Source organism: Phyllobates terribilis, unplaced genomic scaffold (assembly GCF_046119375.1).
Source record: "Phyllobates terribilis strain yellow unplaced genomic scaffold, ASM4611937v1 Scaffold_7__3_contigs__length_470593459, whole genome shotgun sequence".
In the NCBI taxonomy this organism is placed as follows: Eukaryota; Metazoa; Chordata; class Amphibia; order Anura; family Dendrobatidae; genus Phyllobates; species Phyllobates terribilis.
Window position 1 is genome coordinate 141,951,629 of NW_027362767.1, and position 13,042 is coordinate 141,964,670.

At 51.4% G+C, this 13,042-nt stretch overlaps 1 protein-coding gene across 2 annotated transcripts in view; it reads left to right on the forward strand.

The window, feature by feature from the left end:
- Window positions 1-13,042, forward strand: part of LOC141153992 (NACHT, LRR and PYD domains-containing protein 12-like) — a 450,515-nt gene that overhangs the window by 282,429 nt on the left and 155,044 nt on the right. The window lies entirely within an intron of this gene.

The window sequence follows — 13,042 nt, forward strand, 5'->3', positions numbered from 1 at the left end:
TATTTCATGAAATAATTAAGAAAAAAAGGGCTTCCCTATATTGTTGTGTCCGGCCAGGTACAAATGGGCAGCTGGTGGTTGGGGGCAGCCCGTTCCTGCCTGCTGTACCTGGCTGGACACAAATATAGTGCGAAGCCCCACGTCAATTTTTTTTTAATTATTTCATGAATTTCCTGAAATAATTAAAAAAAATTGAAGTGGGGCTTCGCACTATATTTGTGTCCAGCCAGGTACAGCAGGCAGGAACGGGCTGCCCCCAACCACCAGCTGCCTATTTGTACCTGGCCGGACACAACAATATAGGGAAGGCCTTTTTTTCTTAATTATTTCATGAATTTCATGAAATAATTAAAAAAAAAATACGTGGGGCTTCGCCCTATTTTTGTGTCCAGCCAGGTACAACTAGGCAGCTGGGGGCTGGAATCTGCAGCGCAGGGAGGCCCAAGCTTTCTGGGCCCCCCCCCCGCTACAAATTGCAGTCCGCAGCCACCCCGGAAAATGGCGCGTTCATAGAAGCGCCATCTTCTGGCGCTGTACCCAACTCATCCAGGGCCCTGGTGCGGTGGCTCACTGGGTAATAAAGGGGTTAGGGCCAGCTTGGTATTATCAGCTGGCCCCAAGCCCAAAATTCATGGGGTCACGCCAGTATTAGACATGACCGCCATGAATTTCTAGTAAAGTATTTAAAAAAAACACAACACCCAGAATAAAGTCCTTTAATTGAAATAAAGACACAATTCTTTATTGTTCTAAATTAAACCATACTTACCATCACACCCATTCCAGCTGAAGCCAACGATCTCCTGCAATAAAAGAAAAATAATAAACCAACCTCATCCTTACCTTTCCATGGTTCCCACGACAGCTTCAGCTCTGCTACATCGAGATGACAGGCTGGACCGCAGCAGAACGCTGCCATCCAGTCTGTCATCCCGCAGACACTGAGAAGCGCAGGCATGCTTGCGCTCCTCACTGTCTCGCTGTGACGGCATCCAGATGAGCCGAGGTCATGTCCAATGAACTCAGCTCACCTCATGCACATCACTGACAGCGTGGGAGAATTCTCCTGCACTCAGCACTTCAGCGTGAGAATTTTCCCACGCTGTCAGTGACGTGCATGAGGTGAGCTGAGTTCATTGGACATGACCTCGGCTCATCTGGATGCCGTCACAGCGAGACAGTGAGGAGCGCAAGCATGCCTGCGCTTCTCAGTGTCTGCGGGATGACAGACTGGATGGCAGCGTTCTGCTGCGGTCCAGCCTGTCATCTCGATGTAGCAGAGCTGAAGCTGTCGTGGGAACCATGGAAAGGTAAGGATGAGGTTGCTTTATTATTTTTCTTTTATTGCAGGAGATCGTTGGCTTCAGCTGGAATGGGTGTGATGGTAAGTATGGTTTAATTTAGAACAATAAAGGATTGTGTCTTTATTTCAATTAAAGGACTTTATTCTGGGTGTTTGTGTTTTTTTTAACTTTGACTATGGGGTTAGTAATGGGGGTGTCTTATAGACGCCTCTCCATTACTAACCTGGGTTTGATGTCAGCTGGCATTATAAGCTGACATCAACCCCAACCCTATTACCCCCTGCCACCGCACCAGGGCAGCGTGGAAGAGCGAGGCTAAGTGCCAGAATTGGCGCATCCTATGAATGCGCCATTTCTGGGGCGGCTGACGGCTGGTGTTTCTAGCCTGGGAGGGGGCCAATATTCATGGCTCCCTTCCTGGGCTATTAATATCAGCCCCCAGCTGTCTGCCTAGCCTTTGCTAGCTATTAAATTAGGGGGGACCCCACGTCATTTTTTTTGGGGGGTCCCCCATTTTAATAGCTAGTAAAGGCTATGTATTCAGCTGGGGGCTGATATTAGTAGCCTGGGAAGCTCCGTGGGTATTACCCCCTTCCCAGGCTTCAAACATCTGCCCCAGCCGTCTGCTTAACCTCCGCTAGAGCCTAAAATTAAGGGGAACCCCACGCCAATTTTTTTAATAATAAATCCTTTATTTTAATACTAAATGACAAGTACAGTAACCAACACTATCACTGTACTTCATATATATGTGACTGACATGTTTCTATCTATCTAATCTATGTGTGATGCTCTATCTTTCTGTTCTAAATTGTCGGGTACCGCTGCTGAATTGCCGACCGGCTTTTTTAAAGAGACAGTGCATGAAAACACTATTATTTTTTTAAATAAATCCTTTACACTAAATGACAAGTACAGTAAGCAACACTATCACTGTACTTATTATATATGTGACTGACATGTTTCTATCTATCTAATCTATGTGTGAAGCTCTATTCTTTCTGTTCTAAATTGTCGGGTACCGCTGCTGAATTGCCGGCCGGCTTTTTTAAAGAGACGGTGCATGAAAACGCTAATATTTTTTTTAATAAATCCTTTACACTAAATGACAAGTGCAGTAACCAACACTGTCACTGTGCTTCTTATATGTGTGACTGACATGTTTCTATCTATCTAATCTATGTGTGATGCTCTATTCCTTCTTGTCTAATTGTCGGGTACCGGTGTATGCCGCTGCTGAATTTGCCGGCCGGCTTTTTTAAAGAGAGTGTCTTCTGAGCAGTTTGTCAGCTTTTGGACACCTTTGCAGGTGTTTTCTATGTGTTTCTATGTGTTTTTGTTTGCCTGCCATTGGTTTTAACGGTGTTCGACGGTGTTCTAAGGTGTTCGACGAACAGTTCAACGAACAGTTCCTCGAACATCCCGGTGTTCGACGAACCGAACCGAACCCGAACACTACGGGGGTGGCTCAACACTAATAGTAACATAGTAACATAGTTTGTAAAGCCGAATAAAGACTTGCGTCCATCAAGTTCGACCTGTTAGTTCTGTAATTGCTAAAGTTGATCCAGAGGAGGGCAAAAACCCCAAATGATTTAGCCAATCTTCACCTGAGGAAAAATTCCCTCCCGACTCTGAAACCAGCAGTCAGAATAAATCCCTGTATCAACCTACTGTAGCGCCGGCGTCCCTGCCCTCTGCTAGGCAGGGACGCTGTTCCCCTCACCTCCCTGCTCCGTGCCCGGCGTCCTCCTCCCGCTCTGCTGGCAGCGCGCGCTCCTTCCCGTCCACTGTGCTTAGGGCGCGCGCGCTCTCCCTCCCTCTTAAAGGGGCCGCGCGCGCCGTCCTAAGGAGTCCCCGGCCAATGGCCGGAGGACTTCACCATATATAAAGCACCTCCTCCAAAATGGAGGTGCCCGAGCAATGTTGTTGCACTGTTTACTACTCTGCTTCAGCCCTCAGGTCCCGTTGCCAGTTACCTGCCAGTTACCTGCCAGATTCCTGCCTGATTATCCGCTACCTGCCTGCTAGTCTGAGGTCCGACGGTCTGCCTTACTACTCCTGTCAGTCTGTCTAAGGACCAGTCTGCCCGCTCACCTGGGAGCGCACATCAGCCACCTGCCTGCTTGCCCGAGGTCCGACGGTCTGCCTTCCAACTCCTGTCAGTCTGTCTATGGACCAGCTTGCCCGCTCACCTGGGAGCACACATCTGCTACCTGCCTGCTAGTCTACCTGGAGGCTCCGCTGTCACGTGCTGTGACCACCTGCCTGTCCAGTGACTCCTGCTCGCTCACCTGGGAGCGCTCATCTGCTGCCTGTCTGCTAGCCTACCTGGTGGCTCTGCCGTCACGTGCTGTGACCACCCGCCTGTCCAGAGACTTCTGCCCGCTCACCTGGGAGCGCTCATCTGCCACCTGTCTGTTGGTCTTACTGGAGGCTCCGCCGTCACGTGCTGTGACCACCCGTTCATCCAGAGACTCTCGCCTGCTCACCTGGGAGCTCACGTCTATCATCAGCCGCCACAGGTCGTACCAACCCTTTACCTAGAGACTGCCCCGGTCACTTGCCGTGACCATCTGCCCGTTCATTCAGAGACTGCCCCGGTCACTTGCCGTGACCATCTGCCCGTTCATTCAGAGACTGCCCCGGTCACTTGCCGTGACCATCTGCCCGTTCATTCAGAGACTGCCCCGGTCACTTGCCGTGACCATCAGCCCGTTCATCCAGAGACTGTCCCGGTCACCTGCTGTGACCTCCTGCCCGTCTTCCCTGGTCGCCACCCGCTCCCTTACAAGGACTGCCCCCTTGTATAGTAGCTCAGAGGTTCCGCCTCCCAGACCCGTTACAGTTTGCTCGGGCCATGGAACCCGGTGGCACCCAAGCTCCCTCGCTCTCGGACCTGTGTCATGAACTGTCCCGTCAAAGGTCCCAACAGGAGTCCATCCTGGGTCACCTGCGGAATGTCAATACTCGCCTAGACACTCTGACTGCTCCACCAGCAACCTCCGCCAGTGCCATGTCTCGCAATCCGGCAGCTCCGCTGCCCACTAATACCATGGTATCCTACCCCGGACCCCGGCTTTCTGCACCTCCTCGCTTCGGAGGCGACTCCGCCCAGGCTCGGGGCTTCATAAATCAGTGCACCCTGCACTTTGAACTATTGTCCCACCAGTTTAACTCCGACCGGGCCAAAATTGCATTCATCATGTCCCATCTCACCGGGGAGGCCCTGGCCTGGCTAAATCCTCTATGGGAGAGAGGAGACCCCCTGGTGTCCAACTTGCCTGCTTTTCTCACGGCTTTCCGGAAAGTCTTCGACGAACCCGGACGGAAGACCTCATCCGCATCATCACTGCTACGCCTCCGTCAGGGAAGTCTCACCGTGGGCCAATATGCCATACGGTTCTGTACCCTTGCCTCGGAGCTGGCCTGGGATAACGACGCTCTGGTATCCGTCTTCTGGGAGGGTCTGTCCGGCCGTATTAAAGATGAACTTGCCGGTCGGGACATTCCTACCACTCTCGATGACCTAATAACTCTTGCCACCCGGATTGACCTACGGTTCCAGGAGCGTGCCAAAGAGGTCACCTGTGAGAGGAGGTTACCATGTCTAGCTCCTACTTTTCAGAAACCCGTCACTCCCTCCGTCTCTACCCAGGTACACTCTCCTGAGTCTATGCAGGTCGACCAGACCAAGATGGTCAAAACCCGTCAGGACTTACGCCGTGCCGAGGGGAGCTGCTTCTACTGTGGCAGTAAGGAGCACCGGATCCGTGCCTGCCCGGAGAGGTCGGGAAACGCCTGTGTCTAGGTTCGCTCAGAGAGGTCAACCTAGACAAGAATAAATCCTCTCCATCTCTGCTGCTGTCAGTCTCAATCGTCTGCGGGGAGAACCGTTATTTCGAACTAGCCCAACTTGACTCTGGAGCAGCCGGGAATCTTATTTCACAGTCCCTGGTAGAGAAATACCGCATCCCCACCAAACCTCTGGCTGTACCCTTGTCTGTTGCTGCCGTGGATGGGGGCCTCTTACCACGCCCCATCCAACTAATCACCGAATCCATTACTCTGCAGGTGGGAATGCTGCATTCTGAGAGTATCTCCTTTCATGTTCTGCCTGGACTCTCTCACGCCCTCTTGCTAGGCTTACCTTGGCTCCAGAGACATGCACCCGTGCTTGACTGGCAGACCGGAGAAGTCCTTCGCTGGGGACAGGACTGCCATAAGACCTGTCTGGTTCCCGTCCATCCCGTCCGTCCTTCTCCTACCCCAGCTAATCTACCTGGACTTCCGATTCCTTATTGGTCTTATGCTGATGTCTTTAATAAAAAGGAAGCAGAGACACTACCTCCTCATAGACCATACGACTGCCCTATCGACCTGTTACCTGGTACTACTCCTCCCCGTGGGCGTATTTATCCTTTATCCGCTGCTGAGACCCGGTCGATGTCCGAATATATTGAGGAGAATCTGGCCAGGGGATTCATCCGGAAATCTACCTCCCCGGCGGGAGCAGGCTTCTTTTTCGTCAAAAAGAAGGACGGCTCTCTCCGTCCCTGTATAGACTATAGAGGCCTTAACCAGATCACGGTGAAGAATAAGTACCCCCTTCCGCTCATTCCGGAGTTATTTGATCGTCTGAGGGGGGCTAGAATCTTCACCAAACTGGACCTCCGTGGGGCGTACAACCTGGTTCGTATCCGTCAGGGGGATGAATGGAAGACGGCATTCAACACCCGGGACGGCCACTATGAATATCTGGTAATGCCCTTTGGTCTCTGTAACGCTCCTGCCGTCTTTCAAGAGTTGGTCAATGACATCTTCCGGGACCTTCTCTACTCCTGCGTAGTGGTGTACCTGGACGACATCTTGGTCTTCTCTCCGGATCTCCAGACTCACCGGAGGGACGTTCGTCAGGTCCTGCTCAGGCTCAGGCAGAATCACCTCTTCGCTAAATACGAGAAGTGCCTCTTTGAGCAGTCCTCGCTTCCGTTTTTGGGCTACATTATTTCTCAGACCGGCCTACGAATGGATCGAGAGAAACTGTCTGCCATCGAGAAATGGCCTCGACCGGAGGGGTTGAAGGCCATTCAGCGATTCCTGGGCTTCGCCAACTACTACCGCCTCTTCATACCACACTTCTCTTCCCGGACTGCCCCAATTTCCGCGCTCACCCGTAAGGGTATTAATCCCAAAGAGTGGCCGCCCGAAGCAGAGGAGGCCTTTCTTTCCCTAAAACAGGCCTTCTCTTCCGCCCCGGTGCTGCATCGCCCGGACGGCAACAAGCAGTTCTTCCTGGAAGTTGACGCCTCCTCCTCTGGAGCCGGAGCGGTACTTACTCAAAAATCATCTTCCGGGAGAATGGTAACTTGTGGCTTCTTCTCCAAACTCTTCTCCTCTTCTGAGCGCAACTATTCCATAGGAGACCGAGAGTTATTGGCCATCAAACTGGCATTGGAGGAGTGGCGTTACCTACTCGAGGGGGCTCTTCACCCGGTAATAATTTACACTGACCACAAGAACTTGGCTTACCTCCAGCATGCCCAGAGACTTAACCCGCGCCAAGCCCGGTGGTCCTTGTTTTTTGCTCGCTTTGATTTTGTTCTTCATTTTTGCCCGGCTGACAAAAACGTCAAAGCAGATGCCTTGTCCCGATCCTTTCTGGTGTCCGATCTCGAGGAAGAACCTAAACATATCATCGATCCCGCCAGAGTAATGCAGGTGGCTCCCGTGAGCCTAAATCGTCTCCCTCCCGGTAAGACGTTCGTATCAGTACCTGATCGGGAGAAGATCCTACACTGGGGTCACTCGTCTAAACTAGCTGGCCACGCCGGTCAGAAAAAGACCCTCCAGCTTATTGCCCGGCACTACTGGTGGCCTACCCTGCACAAGGACGTAATAGACTTTGTTTCTGCCTGTGTGTCCTGCGCCCGCAACAAAGTCCCGAGACACCTGCCAGCCGGACGCCTTCTTCCGCTTCCTGTGCCTGCTGCCCCCTGGCAGCATATTGCTATGGACTTCTTAACTGATCTCCCCGTCTCTGCCGGTTGTACGGTCATTTGGGTGGTCGCTGACCGCTTTTCCAAGATGGCTCACTTTATTCCCCTGCCTGGCCTTCCGTCTGCACCCGAGCTGGCTAAAGACTTTATCCGCCACATCTTCCGTCTTCATGGCCTGCCCCTCCACATCGTGTCGGATCGTGGGGTACAGTTCACCTCACGTTTCTGGAGAGCCACTTGTAAACTGCTAGACGTCACCCTGGACTTCTCTTCCGCTTACCACCCACAGTCCAATGGTCAAGTGGAGCGGATCAATCAGAACCTGACCAGTTACCTCCGGCACTTCGTTAATGCCCATCATTCTGACTGGGTGGATCTCCTACCATGGGCCGAGTTCTCCTATAACAATCACGAGAGCGAATCCTCCTCCAAATCCCCGTTTTTTGTAGTCTTCGGTCAGCATCCTCGGATTCCTTTTCCTGTCTCCACCTCTGTGGACAACCCGGCTGCGGAATCTCTCGTTAGCAAATTTTCTTCCATTTGGGAGAGTACCCGATCCGCACTCCTCCAGTCGTCCGAACGGATGAAAAGACACGCTGACAAAAAACGCCTGGATCCTCCACAATTTCGTCCTGGAGATAAAGTCTGGCTCTCGTCTAAATATGTCCGACTCAAGATACCTTCTTACAAGTTAGGGCCTCGGTTCATTGGTCCTCTGGAGGTCATCAGTCAGATCAACCCGGTGGCCTATAAATTAAAACTCCCGGCCAACTTACGGATCCCTAACTCCTTCCATGTATCTCTCCTCAAACCTGTGGTACTTAACTCTTTTTCCAAGTCTACAGGTACGCCTCCTGCTCCGGTTTCTGCTGAGGACGAGTTTGAGGTAGAGAACATTCTTGCCACCAAAAGGGTAAGAGGAAAGACCTTTTTTCTAGTAGATTGGAGGGGGTTTGGTCCTGAGGAGAGAACGTGGTAGCCCCGGGAGAACATCCATGCCCCTCTTATCCTAGCTAAATTTCTGTCTGGCCTAAAAAAGGGGGGGCCTAAAGGTGGGGGTACTGTAGCGCCGGCGTCCCTGCCCTCTGCTAGGCAGGGACGCTGTTCCCCTCACCTCCCTGCTCCGTGCCCGGCGTCCTCCTCCCGCTCTGCTGGCAGCGCGCGCTCCTTCCCGTCCACTGTGCTTAGGGCGCGCGCGCGCGCTCTCCCTCCCTCTTAAAGGGGCCGCGCGCGCCGTCCTAAGGAGTCCCCGGCCAATGGCCGGAGGACTTCACCATATATAAAGCACCTCCTCCAAAATGGAGGTGCCCGAGCAATGTTGTTGCAGTGTTTACTACTCTGCTTCAGCCCTCAGGTCCCGTTGCCAGTTACCTGCCAGTTACCTGCCAGATTCCTGCCTGATTATCCGCTACCTGCCTGCTAGTCTGAGGTCCGACGGTCTGCCTTACTACTCCTGTCAGTCTGTCTAAGGACCAGTCTGCCCGCTCACCTGGGAGCGCACATCAGCCACCTGCCTGCTTGCCCGAGGTCCGACGGTCTGCCTTCCAACTCCTGTCAGTCTGTCTATGGACCAGCTTGCTCGCTCACCTGGGAGCGCTCATCTGCCGCCTGTCTGTTGGTCTTCCTGAAGGCTCCGCCGTCACATGCTGTGACCACCCGTTCATCCAGAGACTCTCGCCTGCTCACCTGGGAGCTCACGTCTATCATCAGCCGCCACAGGTCGTACCAACCCTTTACCTAGAGACTGCCCCGGTCACTTGCCGTGACCATCTGCCCGTTCATTCAGAGACTGCCCCGGTCACTTGCCGTGACCATCTGCCCGTTCATTCAGAGACTGCCCCGGTCACTTGCCGTGACCATCTGCCCGTTCATTCAGAGACTGCCCCGGTCACTTGCCGTGACCATCAGCCCGTTCATCCAGAGACTGTCCCGGTCACCTGCTGTGACCTCCTGCCCGTCTTCCCTGGTCGCCACCCGCTCCCTTACAAGGACTGCCCCCTTGTATAGTAGCTCAGAGGTTCCGCCTCCCAGACCCGTTACACCTACTATTTTATTTTATTTTTAAGTATACGCTGAAATCTGCCTGGTATCTAGAAATGCATCCAGTCCCCGCTTGAACTGGTGTAGTGAATCTGACATTACCGTCTCCTCACTCAGTGAATTCCATATTCTCACTGCTCTTAACGTAAAGAACCCCTTCCTATGCTGGTGCTGAAACCTTTTCTCTTCCAGTCTTAGTGAGTGCCCTCTTGTTACCGTAATATCCCTCCTTTTGAACAAATCCCGGGCAAGGTCTCTATACTGTCCCCTAACATATTTGTACACATTTATTATGTCCCCCCCTCAACCTTCTCTTTTCCAGGCTGAATAGTCCTAGTTTTGCCAACCTCTCTGGGTATTGCAGTCCCTCCATTCCCTTTATTAATTTTGTTGCCCTCCTTTGTACCTTTTCAAACTCATTTATATCCTTTCTATATATTGTGGCCCATAACTGAGTTTGGGTCAATACAATTTACAGCGGTATCAGGTTTATTTTTTTATATTTATTATGTTTTTAAAGTTTTGCTACTTTTACACACTAAAAATCCTTCCTTATAAAAATAGTTTTTTCTTTGCCATATACTTAGAGCTGTAACTTTTTAATTTTTTGACCAACAGAGCTGTATAAGGCCATATTTTACGTTGGTTGTGCCGAAGGATTTTTCTGTACCATTATATGGTACATAACATTTTCTATCGCTTTTTTTATTCAGATTTTTCAGACGCAGAATGAACAAAAATCAGCAATTTAGTTATTGTTTTTATATATGTTTTTCGCCGTAAACCATGCGGTATAAATGATAAGACCCAATTATTTTCTAAGTCAGTACAATTACAGCGATACCAGATTTGTTTTCTATGCTCTCCTACTTTTGTACACTAAAAACAATATTTTACAAAAATAAATTTGGTTTTCCATCACCATAGCTGTAACTTTATAGTTTATTTTTGCCAAAAGAGCAATATTATTGCTCTTTTTCTGCAGGACTTTAGAAAAGTCGTGCAAAAAGTTTTGCAGGACAGGATTTTACGTTGTTATTTGTATTATGTTTGTTTACATATGACTTTTTGATCACTTTTTGTTCAGTTTTTCATGTGTCATTATGATGACATAGTGTGAAGCCCAGCTGTGCTTGGTATCACAGATCTTAGAAGGGTGTATTGATGGATTCCTCCACAAGAGGCCCCCATAACCATTCACACATCTCCACCTTCCACCTCAGACCACCAGAGGGAGCCCTTTAGGGAGATATATAAGGGAAGGTGGAGCCAGGCAGCAGTTAGTCTAAGTGAGAGTCTGGTTTAACAGTGAGTCCAGTACAGTCTGAGAGGAGTTACCTCAGAGGACAAAAGCCTGTTCCAGCTCCTGCAATTGCTATCCTGCAGTGGAGCTTATCCAGATCAAGACTCGGTGTAGCTCAGAGAGGTGAGCTTTAGGTGTGCCGGCGCCATAAGATCGGTGAAGTGCGGCACGCTGCCGTTAGTGTGAGTAGCCTATTGAGGGTCCGAGTAGGCCGAAGGCAAAGGGAGTAGAGAGTTAGTTCATAGGGGGGGCAGAGGAGCTTAACTAGCTCACCCCGAAGAAGAAGTAGTTACCGGACACCGGGTCCGAAGCTTGCCGGGATCTCCACGAACCAGTAAGATAAACCGGAATCCTTGGAGAACTACAGGTCCCAGGATCGCTAAAGTGCTGATACGTACCAGAGCCAGGAGACACATAGGCCCCGTAGGTCGGGAGCGTGCACTCCAAGAGAAGGCCCTACCACAAGGTCAGCCAGCGCAGGACAGAGACAAAGTTAGGCCTAGCTCCAGGCAGGTCAGAAACTTATTACGCAGCAGCAAGAACCAGGAGGCCCAAAACCTGCTCATTGGGGAGGATCCGGACATACACCCTTCACCCTACAGTGCTTTGGGGAGCGCCTGAATTTCCATCAGTAAAAGGTACTGAAGTGACTTTTGTGTCCGTCCCTGTTCTTGCTCCGACTCGGCTGAGTCTCCTTGTCCTGCATCCCCGTTCTAATACTGCCCTGAGGCCCAGCTCCACCTGTGGGGAGCTATACCATCAAGCTGCCTTATCACCGGCCTCAGTGGACTGTGCAGCGCCGGTGATCCTCACCAGAAGCCACAGGTGGCGTCACGAACTCTTTTATAAACTTGACATCTATCAACGCCTTTTTAAAGAGTGACCCCAGAGTACGGGCCCGGGAGCCGACCACCGCGACCTCCTTAAGGCTAAAGACCCGGGTAACAGAGTCATCCCCCATCCCCTGGGCTAGTCATCTCTTCTGGCGTCACGAACAGGATTGCGTGCCCACGGCAACGATGAAGTGTTTTGCCCGTTGCCACCGGGTACTGTGCGCATTTATTTTGAACTGTGTACGTAAAGTTGTGGTGAAGATAACCGCCATTGTTGGGTCGCCGAGCGAGAAGAAGGGCGTAACCGCGGGAAAATTAGGGGCGTACCTGCAAAAGAGCGCGAAGTCCCGGACACGCCCCACGCCTCGACGTCAAATCAGGAAGCGACAGGTCCTGGAAGGAGCAATGCTGAACGCTCTGATGTAGGACGCAAGCGACGCAAGGTCCTGAAGACAACCGTCACCTGCGGAGCTGCGGCCTACCGGAAGAAAAACCAGAAGGTAGGCCACGGTTAACTAGGGGGGCGCTAAGATGTCCGTCGAACAGCAGAACGCCGACCTACCGGTCAACATCCCTGAAATTCAGCCCGCACCCGATAACGGGCAGGCCGAAGCCGCCGCTCCACCAGCAGTGCCTGTAACACCTGTAATTCCTATGACTTTACCGTACATTCCAGGAGCAAAGTGGCTCCCCCAGTACAACGGCAAACCAGATACCCTGTCTGGATTCAAGCGGAAAATATGTGGTATTTTGGACATGTAATCTATGACCGGCAAACAAAGAGCCGCCGTTGTATTAGGACTAGTGTTGAGCCACCCCCGTAGTGTTCGGGTTCGGTTCGGTTCGTCGAACACCCGTGTGTTCGTCGAACTGTTCGTCGAACACCGTTAAAACCAATGGCAGGCAAACAAAAACACATAGAAACACATAGAAAACACCTTCAAAGGTGTCCAAAAGCTGACAAACTGCTCAGAAGACACAACTAACACATGGAAAAGTGACAAGTACATATAGTCATGCGAAAAGAAAAGAGGTGGAGGAGTAAAAGGAGGGGGAGACACAGATATAGGCATGTCATGCCCTTCTAAAATCCAAAAAGTGAGAAGCCGACACGGCCAGTACGCTCCTGCCCGTGCCACCTCCGTGTCGCCGGGTTTGTGCCAGAGCCGCGGTGAACCCTGACGGCCAGCCCCCCTCTCCCAATACTGGTGCCTGTCCGCTGGTGGGTCGAGCGAGCCCCCCTGTGGTGGAGGCAGCTCTAAGCTTTTTAATTTAAATTGTCTCTCTAATTTGAATGAATACACTTTAAATCCATTTACAAGGATCTATTGGAGGGCAAGTCTCATGCCAGCAGCCGCGTAATTCCAGCTCCAGTAGCGTCCACTAAAGCTGCTGCAGTTAAAAATCTTTTATAAGGATCGAGCTCGGCTGTCCACCGCAAGGCATCCTACTGCCAGTCCCAGCCCCTATGCCTTGGGGTGCCTCCTGATGCTCTTCACTGAGTATCCCGTGGTCCCGAAGCATTTCCTTTGAAAAAATTAAGTGTCCAAACTACAGGTGGTG